Genomic DNA, 12,371 nt, shown 5'->3' with positions numbered 1-12,371 from the left:
TCTCTCTCTCTCTCTCTCTCTCGCTCTCTCTCTCTCTCTCTCTCTCTCGCCCCAAAGACATCAACATAACTTGTCAATTGGAAATTATATCATAAGTCACTAGAAAACACTTGTATTTAAGTCATTTTCGCATGAAATGCATTTCTACGTATATTGCTGAAGAACTGCACGTCCTAACTATATTTAATGTATCTAAATAAGACTCTGACCTCTAGTAGCCTACTGAACAAATACAATTTAACGAGATTATTGACCCGTAACTTTCAATATACGTTTAAAATGTCCCACAATGGTTATCATATAGAAATCCAACCAATAAGGTGGTGTGATCAAACGCGTGGTGTGAGTTAAAAGAGGGTGTTGTTGCTCGTATGGGGTGATACGGGAGATGCTGAAGTGTGTGCTGCCCGGTCAGGGCATTTGATTGTAAATAAGAGAGTTCACACGCCGATCGAGTGACTAGAGGGAACAGGCAAACCATTTGAACCAGGTGCCTATCTCGCTATCGAGGAGATCAGAGCTCAGCCAAATGACATCTCCCTCTGAAAAGCCAATCTAGTCGCAAGATGAGATTTCACTGTCTTTGCGCTCAGCCCGCCCAATTAACATAAGAAACACAGCGAGTCCCATTAAAACATGCAACAGTTGGTGGGCAGTTATGGCATTATCTGCCAACAACCCAAGTGCTGGGTTCCCTCTGGGCAATTGTATCCCAACAATGCCTGAATTATCACTTTATTTGCGATTGATTTATTGGTAGAGCTTTGCATGTTACACTCAGTTCATGTATATATAATTAATTACTTTATCAATAAGTATAACAGTGTGAAATTACAAGGTTTTTCCAGAAATAATTGCATATGAAGTAGCTTGCTTATTAGTGTAATTCAACACTCTAAAAAATGCTGGGTTAAATACAACCCAGTGCTGGGTAAAATAGGGACAAACCCAGCAATTGGGTTGTTTTGACCCAGCGGTTGGGTTACTACCCAGAAGGTTGGGTTAAACATTTAACCCAACCACTGGGTCAAAACAACCCAATTGCTGGGTTTGCTCCTATTTTACCCAGCACTGGGTTGTATTTAACCCAGCATTTTGTTTAGAGTGAATGCTTACTGTTCATGTTCATATGAACACAATAAGTTAACACTTATTTCACTGTATTACTAACATTGCAAGTGGTGACCAGAATTTGTTACCTATTTGATTTAACCCATAACATTTAGTTTTGTTAATATAAATTAGGTTGTTTCAGTGATATTACCATTTGACTTGCATAAAATCAGTTAACTTAGATGCTACCATTTTCAGGTTTCCATTTTTTTTTCAGTGAAACTTATGTTTTATGTATAGAACTTATTTAAAGCCTTTATGTACAATGCATTATAAAGGTATGCATAATGCACACATTATATTGCATTATAATTTCTCATAAATAAATGTAACCAAAGTTAAAATACATTATAATATTTGAAGGTTTGTTTTCATGTTTTAATGCATTATACTTCTAAAAGGTGTAACAATGAATAGGTAAGTATTATAATTGATCATAACTGTGGTTATAATTATTCATGAGAGCATACAATGCATTACAAGGTGCATTACAAGGCATAATTAATGCATTAAAATATTTTTTTATAAAGCCTTGTATATAAAAGCTTTACCAAAGTGATACCGAAATATTTGTGAATAATAAATAAATTTAATTAAGTAGCAAAAGTGTTTATATATATATATATATATATATATATATATATATATGTATAGCAAGATCAATTTTGTGTCCACTTGCTTGTAATTCAATGTTTATCTGTCTGATCTACATACAAGAGGACAAACCACAAATGGCAGGTAAATCAAGATAGCAGAAGTCTTTGTTTTGATTTATGTGTCAGAGTCATTTATGTTCTATTGCTTTCTGAACAGAAACCGAACATGACATGACACAGATTAGCAGCTTTTGAAATTGCACCTGCCAACACATTATGAAGTTCATAATTCAAAGGATTAATGCGTAATGACAGCTTGAGCTGTACAGTTTTACTCTATCATATCACATCATCAGTCTTATAGATAATGATTCCCTATTTGGTCAGCTAGATATGTGAAATGACACGTGTGCTCTCAAATGCAGGATCAATAATTGTGTATTTTGTGTGGCCTCCTCTTAACATGGAATCAGTGCAACTGTAGATTAGATTAATTCATGGTCCGTTTCATGAGACCCATGTACGGCTTAAGAGGCGAGACAGTAATGAAGGCTTTGTCACAGGGTTAATGAATGCCCATGCATGGGCTAAGATTCCATGAAACAGGAAATGTACAAACGCTTATCTTAATCTCGTCTCAGTTCTCAATAAAAGTGCATGTACAAATAAAAATTCTCAAGTTGAGAGAAGAAATAAAGCTGAAATATGATCTGAATAGCCCAATTTTTGGTGAATGATTTACCAAGTTTTGAAAATACCAAAATGAGTGAGGTACGAAAAAACCTGATTTGTGTTGTGTTCCATAATTTGTTTCAAATTAATACAGTGTTTTAAATCATTGATGTTTTTTACTCTCTTTTGTATCATGGCTCGGCAGATTATAGTAAGGTTTGTGCCCCTTTTCAGCCTAAGCAGGATAAGCTTGGAGAGGCCTGTCACCGTGGAAACTGCCAGAACAATTCAGTTGAAGTTTGAAGAGGTCAGCTTGCAGGGTCAACAACCCCAGCCTCTGCCTGTGCCAACTTCTGTTGAGCCTGGGACTTTTTGGGGGAGCGCTAGCTCAACCTAACCCTGGGTGGTAGGCAATTCTAAGACTGATATACGTTTTTTGAGTCAGTTTGCGGCCTAGGCTCTCCAGGTGGCCTGTGAAATCGATTTTAACCCCGTGACCCTGTCTTGGAGAAGCACGGTTGACAACCTGGGTGAGAATTTAGCTGGGCCTGACAGATTTGCGGCTCTGAGAGGGGGCGGGTGGAGAGAGCGTCTCTTCAGCAATGGGCTGTGTGTTAGAAGTGGTCATTAAAACCTTATTAAAAGTTGGAATGGTTTGGAGAAGAGCCGGTGGACATGTGTACGACCGCACCAACTTCAGTGACTCAGGAGCAATGTCGGGAAACCTCAATGTCCGAGTCTGAAAAGCACAACAATTTGTTCAAATACAAAAGAGTTGATGTGTTATCTTTGGGGTTGGTGTTTAGTCGTTGTTATGAAACTGATTTTACACCAATTACAAGTTTCAAACTGCAGTGCTTACAGGAATCTTCTGGGTTCAGTGCAAGTTAAACAGCACATACAATTAATTATGGATTGTGCCTACTTCTCTTTAAAAAAAATCTAGGTTACAATGAGGCACTTACAATGAAAGTTAAAGGGCCAATCCGTTCATGTAAAAATACTCACTGTTTCAATAGTATAGTCACACGATGTAAACAATATATGTGTTAACATGATTTTAGTGTGACAAGTGTAACGTGTAACTTTATATCCAGTTTTACAACTTTGTTGTCAACTTTTTTAGTAACACCTAAAACTCTAAAATGACCGTAAAATATATTAGAGTGACTCATATATTTTGAAAAAAAAAAAAATTAAAAGTGTTTTTAATATCGCTTTTCAGCTTTTAAATCATTGAACATTTTTGACTTTCATTGTAAGTCACAGTGTGTTAATGTGAAAAAAAACACTTTCTATTCTTTTATTTGTAACATTATATCCAGTTTTACAACTTTGTTGACATGACAATTTAATGCGTAAAACTGTATTATGTGTTTTATTATGTGAATGACTTTATAACCCAACTTATGCACATGTTTTAACAAAAAATATTTTGGAAAAATCATAAGCTCTACATTTCTGCCTTTAAATCCTCATAAACGTTGGACTTCCACTGTAGGTGCTTAGCCATTACCTCAGTTTTAGTTTAGTCAAGTTAAATTATTTCTGTGGTAATTATTATTATGTCGATTTCTATTGAATCTGGAATATTATATGTTTGTATAATGACAGATGTAAATGTGATGTGTAACGATTTCTAACTATTTTACAAGATGGCAATTTCGCAAGAATTCGCACATTGTGATTCATACAGAAATGTACTTTTTAAAATTTTTTATAAAGCATGAAGGTCCTCCCTTAACCCCAACCCTAAACATAACCTCCAGTGGGGCAGATGTACAAATGAGACTGTCCGAATTCATGCGAATTAGCCACCAACATGAAAAATAGTTAGAAACTGTGTTAATAATGTGCTGAACAGTAGTGTTTGAATTCAATAAACTTCGATGTTTAAGTTTTAGCACAGCATAGTGTAATGTAATTTAACATGATGTTCGATTTAAAATCACTTTAGGTAGTTTTATGAAAGGCGTAGAGTTTTTCCAATAGATCTTAGTCAGGTTAGATGCCGTATTTAGTTTAACGTTGATGAAAATGAGGCTGTCAGGGATAGACTTAAGGTACGTTTACAAGTCAACAATGTACTAAAAACAAAAGTTTTTCCTTTACGTTTTTGAAAAGTTTCACTTACAGACGACAACATTTCACAACGAATCTGCGAAAACGAAAGAAAAAAAACCCAGCTGTATTTCTCATGCTAGACCAGTAGGTGGCGATGTCACTTTGTAAATAAACTCTACGCGAACACATAATACTCATGCATGTGGTGTCCCTGTTTTCACAAATTCAGGTTTTCATTGTTTACACAGAGATGATAATGTTATCGTTTTCTAAAAATTGGACTTTGAAACCCGTTTTTAAAAGTTTGCGTTTTCAGTTTCCCAAAACACTATTGTCGTGTAAATTAACAGCCAAAGTGCATAAAAAGTCAATTTTTAGTTGAAAATGGTGTCGTGTAAAAACCTCCTTGCAGTCTTTACAAAGGCACGCATTGTATAAAGATCCTAGATTCTGTCATTTTCGCAGCTCATGACTTTCAAAACTGTTTTATGGAGTTTTTGTCTCACTGAAAGTTTTTTCGGAAACACGTTTTGTCTGAACGATCAAATTATTGTTAAACAACAGTTCAATCCATTGAACGCACCATACTTCAGTCCCTCACAGCCTTGTTCACATTCCCGCCAAAAAAATAAAAATGGCTGCCCTGACTAACATCTATTGAATTCTAAGTAGGAAACGGCAGTGTCTAAGTTTGAATAGTGGCAACAGGCATTGCGTAACGTAACGTAACACAACGCAGCTCAACATAACATAGCCAAAATGATCTCACATCGAGACAGAGGACTCAAGTCTACTCCCTTTCAACAAGGCCAAATTACATGTGGCCCTGAAAATCTGAGTCAACCTGTTGGGCGATTTGAAATGATTTGGGCCGGTCACAGGGGAGACGGTGTGATCAAAGGACTGACTCACCACGCAGATCAGAGCCCGGGCTCTTCTCTCGGGGGCCGATTCCATCTGTCACGTTTAACAGACTGAGGCTGTCTGCTGGCCACTCAGCGAGAGAGTGCGGCAAACTCCTGCCAGATTGGTGCTGATTGTATTTGATTGCATTTGAGTGCAGCTTCGACGATGAGTCTAAGAGCTGGTATCATCCCACTCTTGTCACATCAACGCTGGAAAAAAATGGGAAACACTGCTCTGAAACGTTGGACCCCTTAGAAAGTCATGGGGGAAAAAAGGCCTTTCTGCTATTCGGAGAGGAGATAATACTCAGAAAAGGGCCTGAGTGTGTGATTGTCAGTGTGGTTATGACAGAAGTGAATGGTGATATACTCATAGCGCGGGTGCAGAGCGTCTTGCACGCTTGTCTTTACTCCTGTTAGGAGTTCAAGCTGTTATTACACCGTCACACTCGTTCGTGGCTGAAGTGAGTGACAGAATGTTTGCTGGGTGTGTGAGCATGTAGGCTTGTTTACTTCAGCATAATGTCACCTTTTCCACTGTTTTTAGATTCATTAGCCGTGCCTATAGAGTAAAACCCACGTTTCGACGCGTGGCCTTCGTCGGCACATTTCCAGGGTGAAAGTGTTTCATGTAAACATTTCTCCAAGGATGTGAGTTAATGGAAATGCGGCCTTCCATTTTCACACCTCAATGGCTATTAGTGTTACAAACATTAACAGAGCTGAGATTCCCATTTTTACAGCCATAATGACTGAGCTGAGTGAACAGCGATGGAAAAGTTTTCGGAAACTCTTAGGCTGATGATACATGGGGCAACTTTTTGTGCAATGTTGCTGGGCAAATTTGGTTAATGTTGCCGTCAACGGGCAATCAGGTGAGACAGAGGGCCCACGACTGATCTAAAGTATCCAGATTGAAATTTGTTACCCATTCTCGATGGTAAAGTGCCCAAGCAACATTGCTCAAAAAAAGTTGCCCGGCAAAATTGCTCAAAAAGTTGCCCCGTGTATCATCAGACTAAAATATACATACATACATACAGTGGTGGCCAAAATTGTTAGAACACTTGGCATATTTAAGAGGTTTCAGTTGTTTTTATTGAATTGGCCATTATAACACTCATAAAACACACTATTGCCGGAACTACCTGCGACGGAAGGAATCTGCTGGAACACTGAAAATGATGGACTGGCCCCCTCAAAGTCCGGACCTCAACCCCATCGAGCAAATTTGGGGCGAGTTGGAAAATAAACAGGGCAGATCTATTGTACATTCAAAGGAAAGCCTTTGACTTAAGTTGCAGAAGTCATGGGATAACATTAATGTTGACGTTCTCAGGAAATATATTGACACTATGGCAGAGAGATGTGCTGCTGTAATTGCTGCAAAAGATGGACACCAAATATTAAAGTTAAAAGTGGATAAAAACAGTACGACTCACTTCATCTGATATTTGTTGTGCTCAGAGCAACCATCTGCACGTTTTATAAACATTATGAAATGAAATCGTGTTTTGGAGGCAAAAAAGGTCAATATTTTCAGATCTCTCTCTCTCTCTCTCTCTCTCTCGCTCTCTATATATATACAGACACACATTAGTGACAATATATTTTTACATGAACACATTACATTTTCATTAAATTGAACTAAAATATATATAGTTGCCTCTATAGGTTTAGTGATATACAGCTGGTAAGTAGATGTAACATGTCATATCTGTTACTTTATTTGGTATTTTAGCATGTATCTATTTATTTATTTGATCATTTTAAATCAGTGTTGTAAGTACCAGCTGTGGTTTTGCATCTCTGGGTTCTCTTTTGGCTGTGTTGGGCTGTTTGTGTGTGTGTGTGTGGATATGTGTGTGCTAGTGTGATGATTAATGAGGTATTTTTGGCAAGTTGGCATTACTCATCAGTGCCATGGCAGTTTTGTTTCAAAAGTGCTGGTGCTGGAGAAAGAGGGATTTTAGCACATCAGCAGTGTGTGATGTCAGCACACAGGACAACAAAAGACAAGTCCAAATCCGTGCTGTTTGCAGCATTACAGGGGCCCAGGCTGGGCTGAACACAGGCCCTCTTTTCACAGGGACAAACATACCAAAGCACACACACACACACACACACACCACTGCTGCAGTGTCTCTCAGCAACATCAACAAACTTTCTCTTCTAAGCCTGTGTGTATTTTCATGCGTTCATAGGCAGCAGTTCAATGATTGTAAACTGGTAGCTCATCAGTAATAATTTATGATAGCGATAATTACTAGTAAATAATAATTCATGACTATTTGCAAAACATGAAAAATCCTGACTTTTTATGGTACAATGTAAAATGTGAAATAAAGTGTAGATGTTAGTATTTCTGATACCTGATATGGCCCTTAACGGCATGAAGCTAATGTATCATATTTAGTTTGAAGCCCTTTAAATGATCAACAAGATCAAAACTTTCCTGTTGCACACAATCTACTACATGCCTTCTGTCTCTGATTGAAATTTATTTTTATTTTTTTTTATTTTTAGCAAATAAAATGTCTTTTATTATGATTGTACAAACATCACCTTCAGCTTGATGTGTATTGTTGCTGTAAAGTAAACATAAGAATAACTTTGATATTATTAGTAATATTTCAAGATAAACATATTACTGGACTGAAGAAACTTGTTTACTTGATTATTCATATTTTTTGAAAAATCATGTTCAAATGTCAATATCAAATATGATCATTCAGGCTTTTGAGGAATTATATTTATGCATCGCTCAATCATCAATGTATTGCGTTGATTTGTATGTTTTGACACTACATAGCTTTGATCATAAAACTAAGCATTTAAATATAATCTAACACATATTATTGAAAAATAAAGAATGACAACAGATATTACTATCTGTTTTATGTAAGTAGCCTCTTAAACTAGTATAAACTGTTCCAAACTTGTCATGATTTACAGGCTTAATCAATCAATCAAATGTATTTATTTATTTATTTATTTATTTTGTGTAAAATTTCAGTAAGCTGTTCCATTAACAACAACAACAACAACAACAACAAAAAGAGATTTGTTTTTTCACACTGTTATTTTAAAGTCTTTACAGGGTTAAAATAACTTTAGTTAGTGTAATGTATTGTAGTTTGGTTAATTCAGGGACATTAAATAAAGCCAAACAAATAAAACCATTAAAATTACATTTTTTATATATATATTTTTTTTCTTTAACAACACAGGTTTTTGCCATTTTTCAGAAAAAGAAACAGAGGTGAAATTTGTAAGAGAGAGGCGGGGGATTCAGACCCACTGACCCCATGACGTAAGCATATTCACCACAGCGTAAAAACAAAATCAAAAACACAAGTGTTATGTCATCATAGATGGGTATGTGTGCCTTTTATTAATTTCTCATCCGCAGGTTGAAACGTTAACAGAATTTGCGAACTCAAACGTGACACACACACACACACACACACACACACACACACACACACCTTTGTTTGTCTAATAGTGCCGCTCTGACACACCAAAGCCTCTCGTGTTTTTACTTGCAAATCAGGATTACACACTGAATGAAGATTTCTAATGGAGAGAAGGCAGAATTACAGTTAATATGCCGCCAGACCAGAGGCAGATTTACAGGAACGTTTCCTCAAATCCATTAAGAGTTCGCTTTACTGGAATAGTTAAGCATGAAAATGAAATTTACTCACCCAAACCTATGCACTGTTATTATTTGAAATGAATAAGATAATTTTTGAAGACTTATTACGCAGCTCTTTTCCATACAAAAACAGTTCATAGTGACCATAAACGTACACTGTAAAAAAGTTATTTTTTCGAAGATTATTAGAATGTTTGGTAACACTTTAGAATAGGGAACACTTATTCACGATTAACTACGATTTGTCCCTTAATAAATTCCTAATGAGTGTTTTGCTACATATTATAATTTTTAGGCTTTCTATACTAAAAACAAACAAAAAAAAAAACAAAACAATTACGCTGTATTTATGAAATTTACTAGCCATTTCTAAGTGAAAATTACTTAAAATTCTACATCTATTCTACAATTTTAAAAATATGGTCAATACAAGTTACACGATAGCTTTGTACATTCTTTTTTATTCTTTTCTTTTCTCTAAAAGATCTCAAATCTCTTTGCTTCGACTCTGTAAATTGTTGTAAATAAAACAAAGAAGCTGATAAACATTGAAAATAAAACAAAGATTAGTTGACCACATTTAAAGAAAATACTATTTCAGCCTTTCTTATAAATAAATAAACATAATGCATACTGTGATGTGTTACTTGCTGTTTATTTGTATTTGTGAAATTTACTACCAATTTCTAAGTGAAAATTATTTCAAAGTAAAACCTAGGCAATTTTTTGTTTGTTTGTTTTGTCTGTTTGTTTGTTTGTTTCAGTGTAATCAGTATAAGTCACACAATAGCTTTGTATGAGGAAAATGTTTGTTGTTCATTACTTATTTATTTATTTATTTACATTTTTGTTGAACAAATATGTTCCATCGGCCAAAGCTCTAAACCCTGATTGCTTCTACACATTAAAATAAATAAATACATATTCAAAGTTGTAAATAAACTAAGTTAGTGGACTACATTTTACAAGAAAATACTATTTCAGTGTGTGTACTTTAAAATCTAATGTTTATTTCAATGTGCTGCTTGCCATATCTCTATCTCAGTAATTGTTAGTGAAATCTCTAGCAATTTCTGAGTGAAAAATTGACACCATTTTTTATTCCAGTGTGTTTAGACTAAAAAGACTTTTATGCCGTTTTTATTTATTTTTTGTCATTATTGGAGCTTGACATATTCATGAACTTGCAAACTTGCATAATAACAGCATACAGGATTGAAACGACAAAAGGGGTGTAAAATAATGGCAGAATTTGTTTGTGCGATTAAGTGCAGATTTGAATAACAATAAGGGGTCATCTTTACAATATATCAAGCATTTTAATACTTGAGGTATAACAATATCACAGCAGAAACCCTGTAGACCAAGAGACCTACCCAGACCTGATTGACTCATGCCGTCGCAATGTTTACCGGTTGCATTTCATTTCTTTTCTTTTTTTTTCTAAGCAATTAGAAACAAGAGATGGTCACTGTAGGAGTGCCAGGGCTGTGCAGTTTCCGCTCATGTCGTTTGTAAAGGGCTTAACCCTACTCGGACCTGTTTATTTGCATCCCTCTGTGAGTTTCGCCCATCCATGATGAAGCCTCACGCTACTGTACCCCAATAAAACCAGAAAACACAGTCAGAGATGGCATGAACTGACTCTGAAGGACGCGTATTGTGGATGCTGCCAGTGCCCAACAAGCCCTCTTTATGATGGCAGGAATTATGATGGCCATGTTGGATATGTGAGATCGCTGGTGGCGAGCAAGATAAGTCGAGTAATTGTCACTTACTGTAACAGCGGCTCCCATTCATTAAGAGCCCGTGTCTAATAAACTACTGGAGGAAAGGAGGCCAGCTGTACTGTGAAGCCTCACACAAGGCGGCTCTTTCTCTGCGGCCCCAAACTTTGTCAAAAGGCGAAACTGTCTACGAGGCGCTCTGTGATTCAACAGAGATTCCAATAGAGGTTTGTCTTGGGGGAGCAAACAAGGGCTTCCTTTTGACCAAATAATGAAAAATAGGCTGTTCAAGAGGGACAGCAAAAACTGATATAGCTTCTTTTTTAGACTAGTTCCAGTTATGTCAACTGGAAAACAAACAATTAGAGGGTTGTTGTGATACTTTACTTTTTGCCTAAAAGTCAAGGCTGCATAATTTGCAGCAATAGTTGATCATAAAGCTGACCAAACTTGTAAAGGATCTTGTCCACAAAGACCTTTAAAAAAAAGACCTTTCCTTTAAAAAAAAAATCATTAAAAATAATTTACATTACAATCAAGCACATATCCTGCCATAATGTTACTGCTAAAAAAAGGATTCTAAAATTATGCAATTTTGAACAATTATTTGTTTTTATTTAATTATCCATAATTATTTAAATTGTACATTTGTATACACCATGAGTGTATTTGTTTAATTGCCTTAAATTTATGCTGACTGTTTTTTAAATGGCCTGTCATTCATTTTCATGTAATTGTCAAACAATAACAATAAAGCAAATAGAATAAATATACTTTTTTCTATTCATGCCATATACTGTATACACAATACATTCAAGTTTGATCAAAAGTGACAGTAAAGACATTTATAATGTTGCAAAAATGCATTTCAAATAAATGCTGGTCTTTTAAACTTTAAAGACTTTGGGGGGAATACACAAAAATATTAAAATATAAGGTATCATAACTGTTTTCAACATTGATAATAATCAGAAATGATGCTGAAAATGTAGCTTGGCATCACAAGAATAAATACAATTTTAGAATATAGTCACATAGAAAACAATTATTTTACACTTATTGTTTTTATTGTTTACAGCGAGCATAAAAGACTTTGTTCAAAAACATGAAAAAAACGTATTGTCCCCAAACTTCTGAATGGTATGGTGTATATATTATGGCGCTTTTCCACTGCGTGGTACGACTCGGCACGGCATGTTTCGGCTCGGCACGGTTTGTGTTTCCACTGCAGTTCAGTACCGCTTTAGAGTGGGCGGGATTATTCACATGTGGTTATAGTTGCGCCGCCTCTACTACCACGACTCCTAAAAAAAACTTTTTCATTCCGCATCGCCCCATCAAGCTCTCGCTGGATCCACTCCTCTGCTATCAACGAGAGGAACGCCTGTTCTTCCGCAACAGACAACAAAACTTTTTGGTTGTTAAAAAAAAGGTGCGCTCGTTCAAAACAGTTGCGTTCGATCCTTCGCTGGCTGTGCTGATTTAAATCTAGTGGTTCTGTTGTGTTTGTGTCGCAAGTTCCGTGATGCAGGTAGTGACGATTCCGTGATCAGCAGATTTTACACGTCACGTTTTGGTAACGGTACGGTTCACTTGGAACCCCAACCGAAGTGGTACTAAAAAAAGTACCAGGTAC

The 12,371-nt window shown here is 36.1% G+C and overlaps 1 protein-coding gene across 4 annotated transcripts in view; it reads left to right on the top strand.

Moving 5' to 3' along the window:
- The window catches only part of LOC107655276 (transcription factor Sox-2-like), a 61,063-nt gene that overhangs the window by 42,459 nt on the left and 6,233 nt on the right, over positions 1-12,371 (top strand). The gene's annotated exons all lie outside the window — the stretch shown is intronic.

Source organism: Sinocyclocheilus anshuiensis, unplaced genomic scaffold (assembly GCF_001515605.1).
Source record: "Sinocyclocheilus anshuiensis isolate Anshui unplaced genomic scaffold, SAMN03320099.WGS_v1.1 scaffold988, whole genome shotgun sequence".
Taxonomy (NCBI): domain Eukaryota; kingdom Metazoa; phylum Chordata; class Actinopteri; order Cypriniformes; family Cyprinidae; genus Sinocyclocheilus; species Sinocyclocheilus anshuiensis.
The sequence above is the reverse complement of the archived record's forward strand: the minus strand, read 5'-3'. Positions and strand labels throughout refer to the sequence as shown.